At 36.2% G+C, this 11151-nt stretch overlaps 1 pseudogene across 1 annotated transcript; it reads right to left on the bottom strand.

Annotated features, from left to right (window-relative positions):
- Positions 1-949: 949 nt before the first annotated feature.
- LOC148742630 (uncharacterized) lies at positions 950-8145 on the bottom strand (annotated as a pseudogene). Its single transcript, XR_016000333.1, has 8 exons — positions 7963-8145; positions 7429-7591; positions 6672-6733; positions 5803-5925; positions 4944-5039; positions 3783-4364; positions 2546-2698; positions 950-1787 (listed from the first exon to the last, which is right to left on the bottom strand). The product of XR_016000333.1 is annotated as an uncharacterized LOC148742630 (transcript).
- Between the last annotated feature and the right edge of the window lie 3006 nt (positions 8146-11151).

Here is an 11151-nt window from a genome sequence, read left to right as displayed (position 1 = left end):
TAGTCGAGAGAGGAAGAAGATAGAGAATACAGAGTTTATTATGGAGTCCTCCGGAAGAATTTGTGTACACGAAAGAAAGCCATGAATCAAGAAAGCCAAGCGCTGTGGTCTTCAGTCGGCGGATGTTGGAATTGGAAGTTGATCAAGACAACGAACACTTACACGGCATGAAGGATTGTAAGCCTGCTTTATGAACTGCTTAACTTAATCGTTAACCTAAGTAAATTAGACAGTGTAAAACTAATTAAATAATAGTTAAAATGGGTAACTGCTTGTTGTTACATTTTTGTTGCGTGCCATATATCGTACTCGGGAGTCTATTTTCATATATGCTTTGTTAGCGGACATTTGTTGGTCATTCGTGCACGTAACACTTTCCATTTCATTGATGTTTTAGAAAGGTAGCAAATTCTCCTCAGTTATTTTAAGACCATGAGTATTGGTCCGGCTGGGGCTCAAACCCTCGACCTCCCGCAAAACACAATCCGGCGCTATAACCAATTGAGCTAACCAGGAGAGCCGTACAGCATTTAATAATGTAATTATAACCATCCGCACGCATGTACAAGCACGCACTGACGGAATTATGCACACACGCGAAGCAACAACTACACCGGGAAGTCCTGATTTCTTGAGTCTGAAGTATGTCGCTTATATTGAATATCTTAAAAATGACTCTGTAACGTTGACCTGTGCATGAGTTTTCATGTCCTGAACCAGCGGTATGGATCGCATTGAGAAATTTCGTCAGGATTATGGTCTGACCAACAATCGGAAAGAGACATTATTGTGTTTTACACGTAAGACTGCTAGGACCGGAATGTAATATTATGTGGTCATTGATAGAATATTTGTTGGCTTGTTTAGTGTCACTGTTGTTAGTTTTAAACCTTTTAACTGTCTTAGTTTTACTTCAGAAGTATTTCTGAAATGTAATGATTTTCATCCCTTCTATTCAATAAAGTTTTATTTATTACAAGTGCGTATTTATCATAAGACTGCTAACATAAAAGTCAGTCAGATCTATTTAGAGGTTTGAAAAGCATACATGTACGTCTTTACTCATTAAGCTGTAGGGTCTAAAAGTTACAAACTCAACGAGGAAGAAATATAAAACATAAATTTTATTTCCTAAAGTTCTTGCGGGTAAGTAATTAGGAATTAAAAAATTACTTGAACTGTAATAAAAGAAATTTTAATACAACACTGTTGAACCTTATTAATTTGTAGTTATTTTTCCGGCCTGCTCTTTTGATTTCCCCACTATTTTGTTCACAAAACATTTCGTTACAATACTTCAAGCTGCCACTTAGTTGTGTGTTTGGTTTTGTTACACCACGTAAACAAAAATGGATTCCTGTAAATGTTAAGACTTTTCAAAAGCAAGTGAGAACAGCGGACATTAATTTTTACTCTGGAAATTTAAATGCTCTAGTTATACAATTTTCATGACTGCTCTTCCCTACTTCTGTAACGAGCGCTGAACGGCAACGGACAACTACATTATATCTAGCAGAAACCAAAGAGCTGCCTTTAATGCAAAAGATCAACAACCGATACACACAGTTATAATTATTCTATCACAGAGGCGATACATACCACGAATAGTTACAGTCGTATGATGGTATTTGATAACATGCGCGAGCGATCGTCACAACTTTCAAATGCTTTTCTTTCATTTGTAAGAACTTGCATAACTTTCTTCTCCATGTCCTCAAGGGAAATGGTGACTTTATTCAGTGATGAGAAATCCCGTTTCAAAGCAAACACCATGACTGTTGATGTATCTAAAGCAACAATGTGAATCAAGTTCTTAATGCATAATCAAAAGATCAGAAAGCCACATTAGGTCTCTCCCAACGGAAAAATGTCTGTTGAGAATTATGATTATATTTTAAAAGTAAAATTATATGAACAGGCCTCCTTGGTTGTTCTCTTATCATTATTAACAATATAACACAACTGTTGCAATGAAAAGTGGACATGTAATGCTAAATATTGGGCCAAATTTTACATGATATTCTGCACCCAAGTGGTGTTTTCCAATACAGATGATAATGTATTCTTTTTGTCGCAGCCATTTTCTCTAATTGAGCTGGAGAGCATAAATTGAACTTGCAAGAAAAAGTACAGCCCATGTCAGAATGTCAAAAAAATGTCAAAAGAAGGCTTGAAGGGAAGAAAATTTAATGTTATGTCAAAAATTTCAAAATTAACACTGCATGGCTTATACTCTTGATGAAATATAACAGTGAGAGACACCATAGCTAAAGACCTTTTAATTTCCTCAAAATAAGATAAAAAAATTCATATTTCATGCTGCTGGGTAGTATTGTGTAGGTCAAACCTCGGTTTGTTCTTCTATTAAAACTTGGCCATCCTTGTTCCTTCTCCGCTTTTTCAGTCCTTCCTCTTGGGGGTTTGTCTCCTCTGAGAGAATACATTGATTATTTTAAGACTTCTGAATGTAACCTGTTTAACTAATAACCAAATGTAACTTTCTTTTTACTTGGTCATACCATAACATTCATACAACTGTGCATACCTTGTTGATCTGTTGTAAAAGGGGACCATGGTAATTCCAGCAGTGGTGAAAATATGCAACACACATCTCAAATACAGTGGCCTAATGTCTGCATATGGATCACAGTTTGGGACAAGTTGCCACAACCAGTGCCATGACTTTGTGATTCGCTCCCTATATTTGACCAGAAAAGTAGTATTCAAGGTACTGGGTCTGACTTCTCAAAAGTTGCAATTAATTATTGATAATAATTAAAAAGCTGTTATAAAAAAGGACAGGAGGACTGATCTTACAGTTGTTATTTTAGACCTTGGTTCCTTTCTTTTCAGTCAAGAAGTATCACCTTTATTTAATGTTGAGCTTTAGACAAATACTAAATAACCAAAAACATGTCAGCTTATTTTTTTAGTTAATAATAGACTGATATCATTGGAGTTCACACAATGAAGACGACTGAGCTGGACAACCAAGATCAGGTTCTTATTAGGTACATTCAGTCAGTACTCACTGATCAGAAACCAATATTACTGTAACTTACAGTACTTTACTGCTCAATAGTGTCTGATTATTTATTGATAGCCAACACTTTCCTGCAATCTAGTATTTCCATATCTAATACCCATCCCAATTTTCTCCAGACTTCTTCCATGTTTACAGTGAAACCCTTCTATGTGGTGTTGAGTTTCGAGCTCTTATTAGGTATGAAGACAAAAAAGGATTGGAAAAGAGAACTCAAAGTAACACCAGAAATACCAAGTTTGATTTGGCAGAAGTCAATTGTATTCACCCATATCCCACTAGAAAAATTTTTTAAAAGAGTCAGAACACAAACCAGATTGAGACCACGGTAGTAACTCACTGCATGTATGTGTAATTTAAAATATTAGATGCATGTATCTAAAGGTCCTACTAATACCCCCTTGGCACTGGCTGCATTTTCATTAATTTCAAAACTGTTGGCAGTGAGTAAAAGTATCAGGGTTGATAGTATGAGATACCTGAATTATTATGCTGAGTTTTCATTAACGGGGCAGCTAGTTTCATTTTCGCTCAAACATGGAGTAAATTTTACTTGAGTCGTTTTTCACTTGCAAACTTAGCATATACCAGTACACAAAATTTGTGTGGGTTGGATATGCAGTCAGCTCTAAGCTCTGGTAATGTGAATGCAGTCTTGCAATTCTTGAGAAAATTACCAACATTTCCAATAAATAATTTTCAGTTTTGTTATGGTACCAGAAGTTAAGAATGAGCTTACCTTTGGGAGTAAATTCCTTCATTCACATTCTTTTCTTGGGTTCTCCAATCACTCTTATCAGCTTTTGTCTGTGGGGTCTTTTTTCCAGATTGATTGATTTCATCATTGGAATTAGCACTCACTGGCTCCATCACAGCTTTTTTCTGCCTCTGTTTGTTTCCTGCAGGAATTTCATCCATGGCCTGCTTCTTGTCCTCTTCTTTTGTAAGCACTGAAGGTTGCCAGTTATCCCTTTGCATAAACCCACTAGACATAACAGTGCTCCATGGGCAACCTCTGTCTTTGTTTACATGAACATTACTATTTCTATTTGTAACATGAGGATAATTAAGTGAAATGGATGGTGTGGCAGCAGCTGTGTGTGATACAAACCACCACATGACATCTGTTCTGCTAAGAGAGGCACAGTACTCTTCTCATAATAGCCTTGCTGATTCAAAGGTGATGAAGAAATCAAGAGTGGATGAATGTGATTATGTACACTTGGTGTGTTATCATAACCATGTAAAGATGATGAAACTGAAGGTAAACCCCTACTTAAAGCTGGATTCTGCCAATCTTTAAGACTTGCTGCTCCAGCACCTGGTTTAAACAAGGAGTTAGAGGGATTCTGCAGTGCTTAAAACATCACATACATGTACACTGCAAAACTACAGGCAGGAGTAATCTGAGAAGTTCTTCTCAAGTATATGGCAGTATTATTAACACTGTGCAGTCAACATAATATTACCAGCTGAAGGCAAACAAAACAGTCACAATGTATTAACCTGGTGCAATGTTTGATTTAGACTGCTCAACAAGCTGCCCCAACTATCCTGTAAATCTGCAAGTACACTACATCATATCAACAAGCAGCCAACTCACTTTGATGTCTAACTAGCACCCTGACTCTTGGTTCACATTGAAGAAGTATCATTTAAAGCAGCTAAATATCCAGAACTGCACAATTAATCTGTTAGTAAACAAAACATGTGCTTAACACATTTAGCAGACAAGTTGCTACAATTAATGAGCCCACTTACTCTGATCTTCAACTTGGTTATGAGCTGGGAGAACTATAATTTTGAGGAAACAAGTGATATGCAGTCAGAGGCTTACAAATGATGAATGTATTCACTCCTTCACCAACCTCTTCCATATGGAGCAATAATCAAATTATACCTTTACTATCATGGTTGTTACTTGATGATAGAAAAGCTAGCTGTGTCAAATTTCCTTTTCCTTACAATGCTTAAGGCCTCTTTGATTTTGGAGTAACTGCAACAACATTTTGAAGAAATTTTTAGACAATGTCTCTCTTGTAAATCTATCAAATTATTATCAAGCATTTATAAATATTTTGTTTTTACAAGGTGCACAAGTATTCACCAGACTGAAAAGGGCCATGCATAATTTTTTATGCATGTTCAGTAATAAAAATGAATAGGAAATGAGCTAAATTGAAGTCAACACTAGGTTACAAAAAAAATTAAAGAAACTTCTCACAAGTGATTAGAAGACTAGTATACTTGGGTGACATTACAATTTTCTGAAATGGGCTAAATTGTGTATGGCTCTGCCAACAACATTCTCATTACGCCCACAGCTTCACTGCTTGAGTATACTCATTTAGTGTCCACCACAAAAAAGCTCTTGACTATGTCGAGGGAGAAACTGTCAAAACCAGAATGAACATGTTCACAAAATGAGCCACCAGTCAGTAGAAAAGAAATTGTTAATTGGTGGTTTGATTTGCTTGCAGTTAATTCCATTGCTTAGTTATTGTAAGTATTATGGATCTAAACTCACAACACATCCCAATTAGACTACTGTCCAGGTTTTTTTCCTCTCTTTAAATTTGTCTTTTTTTGGGAAGGATATCTATAGTTAAAGAGCAATTCAGGCAGATTACACCATCCAAAATTTCCTGTACCTCTGACTATATAAATTGACTATATAAATAAACACCCTGAAAAATAATGTGAGACATTGAAAAAAAAAAAAGCTAGCATGAATTCCCCAAATGTTTTGTGATAGATACTGGCAAATTGTCCTGGTTGTGTTATCAGGCGATTTACTGCACCTCCCAAATCACATTCCAGTGTCAAGCATTTGAACACAGGCTCATCAATGTACTGCTCTTGCATCAAGTATCTTACAGAATCTAGGAGAAATTTCTAAATTTAGTTATAACACTTAACTGCAACAGACAACTTTTACCATAAGTCAATACTCAGAAAAATAACATACTACATTCTAGTGTAACAAAGAATTAAAAAAATAGGATCAAATTTATTATTGGAAACAGTTCAATTGGTTCAATCTTTTAATTGTCAATTAGGAAACTCACAGCTGAGTTACCTTTTATAAAATAGCTATAGTTTTAATTTATATTGGTTTCTGCTACAGTATTAATTTGCATCTCCAGCTATATAACATTCAAAAACAGAGAAGCCTTTGAGCCGATTATTAGAAGGGGCAATTGAGTTATACCTACATGTACAGGACTTTGTACTCTGTTGTTGTTTTAAGTAAGCAGTTTTCCCATCATTTACTACAGTCTCCATTAACCCATGTAAGTTAAGGGAATTACAAAAGGGGATGGAAAATCACTGACCTGATTTAATTTCTTCTTATGTTTCAGTGACATAGCTCCATCAGGAGCATTACAGGTACATTAAACAATAGATTTTTAATCAATCTCTTTTTCTTGAGATTCCTTTATTTTTAACAATATTTAAATTTCTTAAGGGCCTCAGTTCTTAAAGCAGTGGTCAAGGAGGCTGGCTCTGTCTCCATGAACTCATATAATTGGTTTCAATCTGTCATGATAATGAATAAGGGAGGGCTGGTTAGGCCAGTAACCTTAGTGATATACGTAACCAAGGAGAAATTAAGGGACAGGTTTACCTGACAGGGGTCCAGAGGAAATAAACATAATGGGTGTGTGCTCATTACATGCCTTTGGTGATCTGTTGAAACAAAACAAGGTTCATCAAAGAAGCCATAGAGGCTATAACTGTCTAAGGGAGAGAGAATGTTAATTTAGTTTTGAGAAAGCAAGTAACATGAAATACATGGTGACAAACTTTGGAACATCAAGAGAGATGAAATACTACAATGTTCAGAAATATTTTAGGGCTTTAAAGCCTTAAAGGGCAGTGCAAATTAGCCTCTATATTATCACTAATTGTTTACAGTCCACTATAGGATATCTTTGAATTACCAATTCATGCAGTTTTAAATAAAGGAGAACAATCTCAGGACTTCAATAACTCACTATGTTGATCATAAGAAATGCCCAGAAGACTTAGTCAGTTCTTAAATTTAATCCAATGCTTAACAGCATTTTGAATTAATCATGTTCAGGTAATGACATTTTCAAGTGAGAGTAATAATATTTGTTGTTAATCAAGCACAAAGAAATTCTTCACAGAAAACAAAATTAATTTACAAAAGAACGTAAAGCAAGTGTAAGTTAACACTGTCTTGCGTTACAACTTTGCACTTGTTTATAATTCTACATTTGTGTTACATGAGAAATGCACTCACTTGCAGCCAATTGGAAGCGCATAATTCTTTAATGTACATAAAAATGTGTTTAAATTGTACTTAATTTGGCCACTCACGACAAAAGAGACAGACTTCTTAAAAAGATGACACTTACTTGATAGTCTTTATGAATTTGTTTTCTTCCCAGCTGATGCAATGCTTGATTCCTTGTTAACAGTAAACCCTAAGAACTCCAGCATTTTGTAGATGATTGTTGTTGAATCTGAACTTTTTGCTGAGGACAAATGTATGCATGCTCCTTTTCCTCTTTCCTCTTTCTGCAATCAAAGTTAGCCATAGTAATGCACTGCACCCCTTTTAAAATTCACCAAACCTGACTACGTATTAAAAAGTAAATGACAAGGAAATGCTGTTTTGTTTCCTAAAACTTCTCATTTTGTACTTTGAATGGTCATAGTATACATGCAAATGATGTATTTCTGAAGTCAGTTTGTCTACTTCTATAATCGACCTCTCGAGAAAGGCATAGCTGACTTACCCACAAAGTGCTTTCGTAAACAAAAAACTTCAGCCCAAAAATCCCCAGCAACGCGCATGCCCTGTTTATCACGAGTTAGGTTTTTAAGGTACTGAAACTTTTGAAGGATCGTTTCGAGCGATGCAATGATAGAACATCACGCAGATTCACCTCGGCGCTCTTTGCATTTGTGTCAGAATCCTCAGTTTTACTTTCGATCATTGTTCAATTGACGCGAAGAGGTACTAGATTGTGATATGATTTGGAATTCGCCTTCAGAAAGCATTGAAATTCTTAAACGTTTTCGCTTTGTACCTTACGTCCAGGCATATCTTCCGGCAGAGACATCCATGAAATCTGTCAGGCATTCTATCGAGTGGCCGCGGGAAGAGTAGCATGAGTCAACAAAACGTGCGGTGACAAGTGCACGTGAGGCCTGAACGTGAGGAAAATACTTTCAGGTTAATTAAGGGGTATTGTACACAACAAACGAAATGAGTATGATAATAAGAGTAGTACCTTTCACGCCGAAAAAAACTGTTTTTGAAATCTCATCGCGTGGAGACGAACACAAAGTAAGCTAAAAATGCAAATATCGCGTTGAAGTTTCAAATATTCGCCTCATTTGTTGGAGGAATCAGTGTTGAATGATGGCATTCCATAACGTATTTACCTTGCACTGTTTGAGTGATTTCTGCATTTTTCCACCAAACTCGCCTCGTTGAAGGCTGTTCAGTGAAGATGGCTCAAATTCTTGCGGGAATGTTTCACAAGCTGGGGAAGATCTTGCTAGGTGTGAACTCAGTCACTGAATCTCTCCTCGTCCTCAAGAACATCGCTCTGTCACCGCCGCAAGCCAATTATTTGTCAGGTATGTGTTCCAAATTGTGTTGAAGTGCTTGTATAATTTTTTGAAATGAAACACTTTTTTTCCAGTTCTTCTTTCAAGTTTTCTTTGACTCCTTTTTTCGGAAGTTTTTATACCTAACTTTTCTAAGTCAAAATTTAGCGAAAATTTAAGAACTCCCATTCCATTGTTTCAATCTAAATGTTTGCACACTCTTCTGCAAACATAAACCCTTTAAACCCAAGAGTGACCAGTATCTAATTTCTCCTTACAATATCATCCCTGAATCACACATCAGGGTCAGGAGAATAAAGGAAATGGTCACCAACTGAAAAAGCTCCTGATTGTTATACAAATTCTCCCTGCCAACACCACAGGAAATGTATCGAGACAAGCAATTAAGCAATTTCATAGCAACGGCATAACACCAGTTAACCTCCAATAATGAAGTTTCATACTTGGTCTTTCAGTCGTAAAACCTATTTGCAATTTATCCACGGTAACATTATTTATTATTAAAAGACTAGTGTAGTGTTTTGCAAGGATTTCCAGCCCTTCTGTCTGCCGACTCATGCTTCTATCTCGCGTTCAGACTTACCTAATTCATCAGACAACCGTCAGAATCTGTTTGGTGTATTGGACATGTATGGTTTTTTAACTGATAGTTTAATTCGAGAGAGAAATTTTTCGGGAGACTAGTTAAAGTACTAACTACCTATAACCGCAAAAAAAAATTGCTAAAATACTAATTCCAATTATTTGTACCTAGGACGGAATGGAAGATTTTTGAAACTCCACGGGGAAAGTCAGAATCGACACTGAGCCGGGAATTAAGACTGACACTTGGAGACCACAGAGCACGATCTTCCTTTAAAATTTAAGGAGAGACAAAAAAGCTTGTTGATGGATTCTTTACATTGTACTCATACTCCTACTATCGTTTCTCTGTTTGAACCTCAGCCTTTCTTTAGGGGGGTTCACTTCCCGTATGGTCTGTTGATCATTCAACCGACAAATCTGATTCAAATCGTTTTTAACAGTCCTTCTACAACTGAAATGTTTTCCAAGTTACCTTTCAGCTATGAGATTGTGTTGAAACTATTGAACTCCATGATGGTTCAATTATTAGATAACAAAAAAAAAAAAAAAAAACGAGAGATGAAATATTATTAATTTTTTTTTAATTAGGTACTAAATGGCTTGACAATCACTTAAAGAACATTTAACACTTCTAAAAACATCCTCACTTGGGTTACACTTTTCTAATACTTTTTCCTTTCATTTTTGTTCAAGCTCCAACAAAATTAACTTAAGTCATACATTAACAGCAAATGTGAGTAAATAAATGAGGCAGATGAGCATGCATTATCTGACCTGTGCACTTAATACATATGTGCGGTGGAGTAAATACGATTAGTGGCTTAGCATTGTCATAACAAAGAAGCCAACTAGTAAATAATACACTAGGACTTAAGTCAATAAATAATAAGTAAGACATGCAACTGGATGCTGAGTTAATTGTTAAGTCATGTTTGTAAGTACTTGTAAACTTAATAATATTGGAATAAGATAAGTTGCGGAAACTTCTGACAACACGGGCGGCGCAATATAACCGTAAGCATGCTTTAACGAGATCTTATTCCGCATACCAAATTCCCTCCCTTTCGGACACCCTGGACGATCAAACAGTGCCGAACAAACATCACGAGTGCGAGTTAGTTACTTTGATTTTTTTTCGATCATTTTTTCTGAAAATGTTCTTGGTTAAGTAAATGAACTATTTCCATGACACAACAGTATGTAATCTTTCTACTTCTATTGCAATAATTAGAACTAAAAGGACTTGATAAGTCAGTGCTACCCGTTACAAACGTGTGTCCAGCACCATATCATCTTCTTCGTCTTGCTCTGTTGAATAAAAGTAACCAATTATCAAGACATTTCAGTTATACATTGTTACCTTAAAAAAGAAATAACAATAAGTTTTGGAATAACGAAGAAGTTTTTCTTCCACCTAACGTGATGAACGAAAAATTAATTCCCCCAAAGCTTTAGAAATTAGCGGAAACGGAGGCCGGGTAAAACATACCTTCGTCCATAGTCTGTTGGTGTCGTGGTGATTCATCTTGCATAGACTCTTCACCCCGATGTCGGGAGTCCTCGTTATCTCGTTTTGACTGCTGTTTTTTGTCCTGCAGTTGAACTTGATTTACTTCCTCAGACACTCCTCTTGGTTTCTCTTGTTCAATTTCTACCTGTTTTGGACCTTTGTGGTCCTTTTCTCGCCATTCTTGATTAGAATCAACTTGCCGATTTTCGGTTTCTTCATGTTTCTCTTCTTGCTCTTGTTCATCTTGTTCATTTTCTTCTTGTTGCTGTTCACTTTCTTTTTTATTTCTTTTCGACTTCTCGTCTTTTTTAGAACCAACCTCTAGCCCATGGTCGACTTTCAGTTCTTTTTCCTCTTCTTTCCAAGTGCGCTGCTGTTTGGATTCTTGGCCTTCCCCTTTTGG

The sequence above is a fragment of the Stylophora pistillata genome, chromosome 1 (assembly GCF_964205215.1).
Source record: "Stylophora pistillata chromosome 1, jaStyPist1.2, whole genome shotgun sequence".
Lineage (NCBI taxonomy): Eukaryota > Metazoa > Cnidaria > Anthozoa > Scleractinia > Pocilloporidae > Stylophora > Stylophora pistillata.
This window is presented reverse-complemented; position numbering and strand designations above follow the sequence as displayed.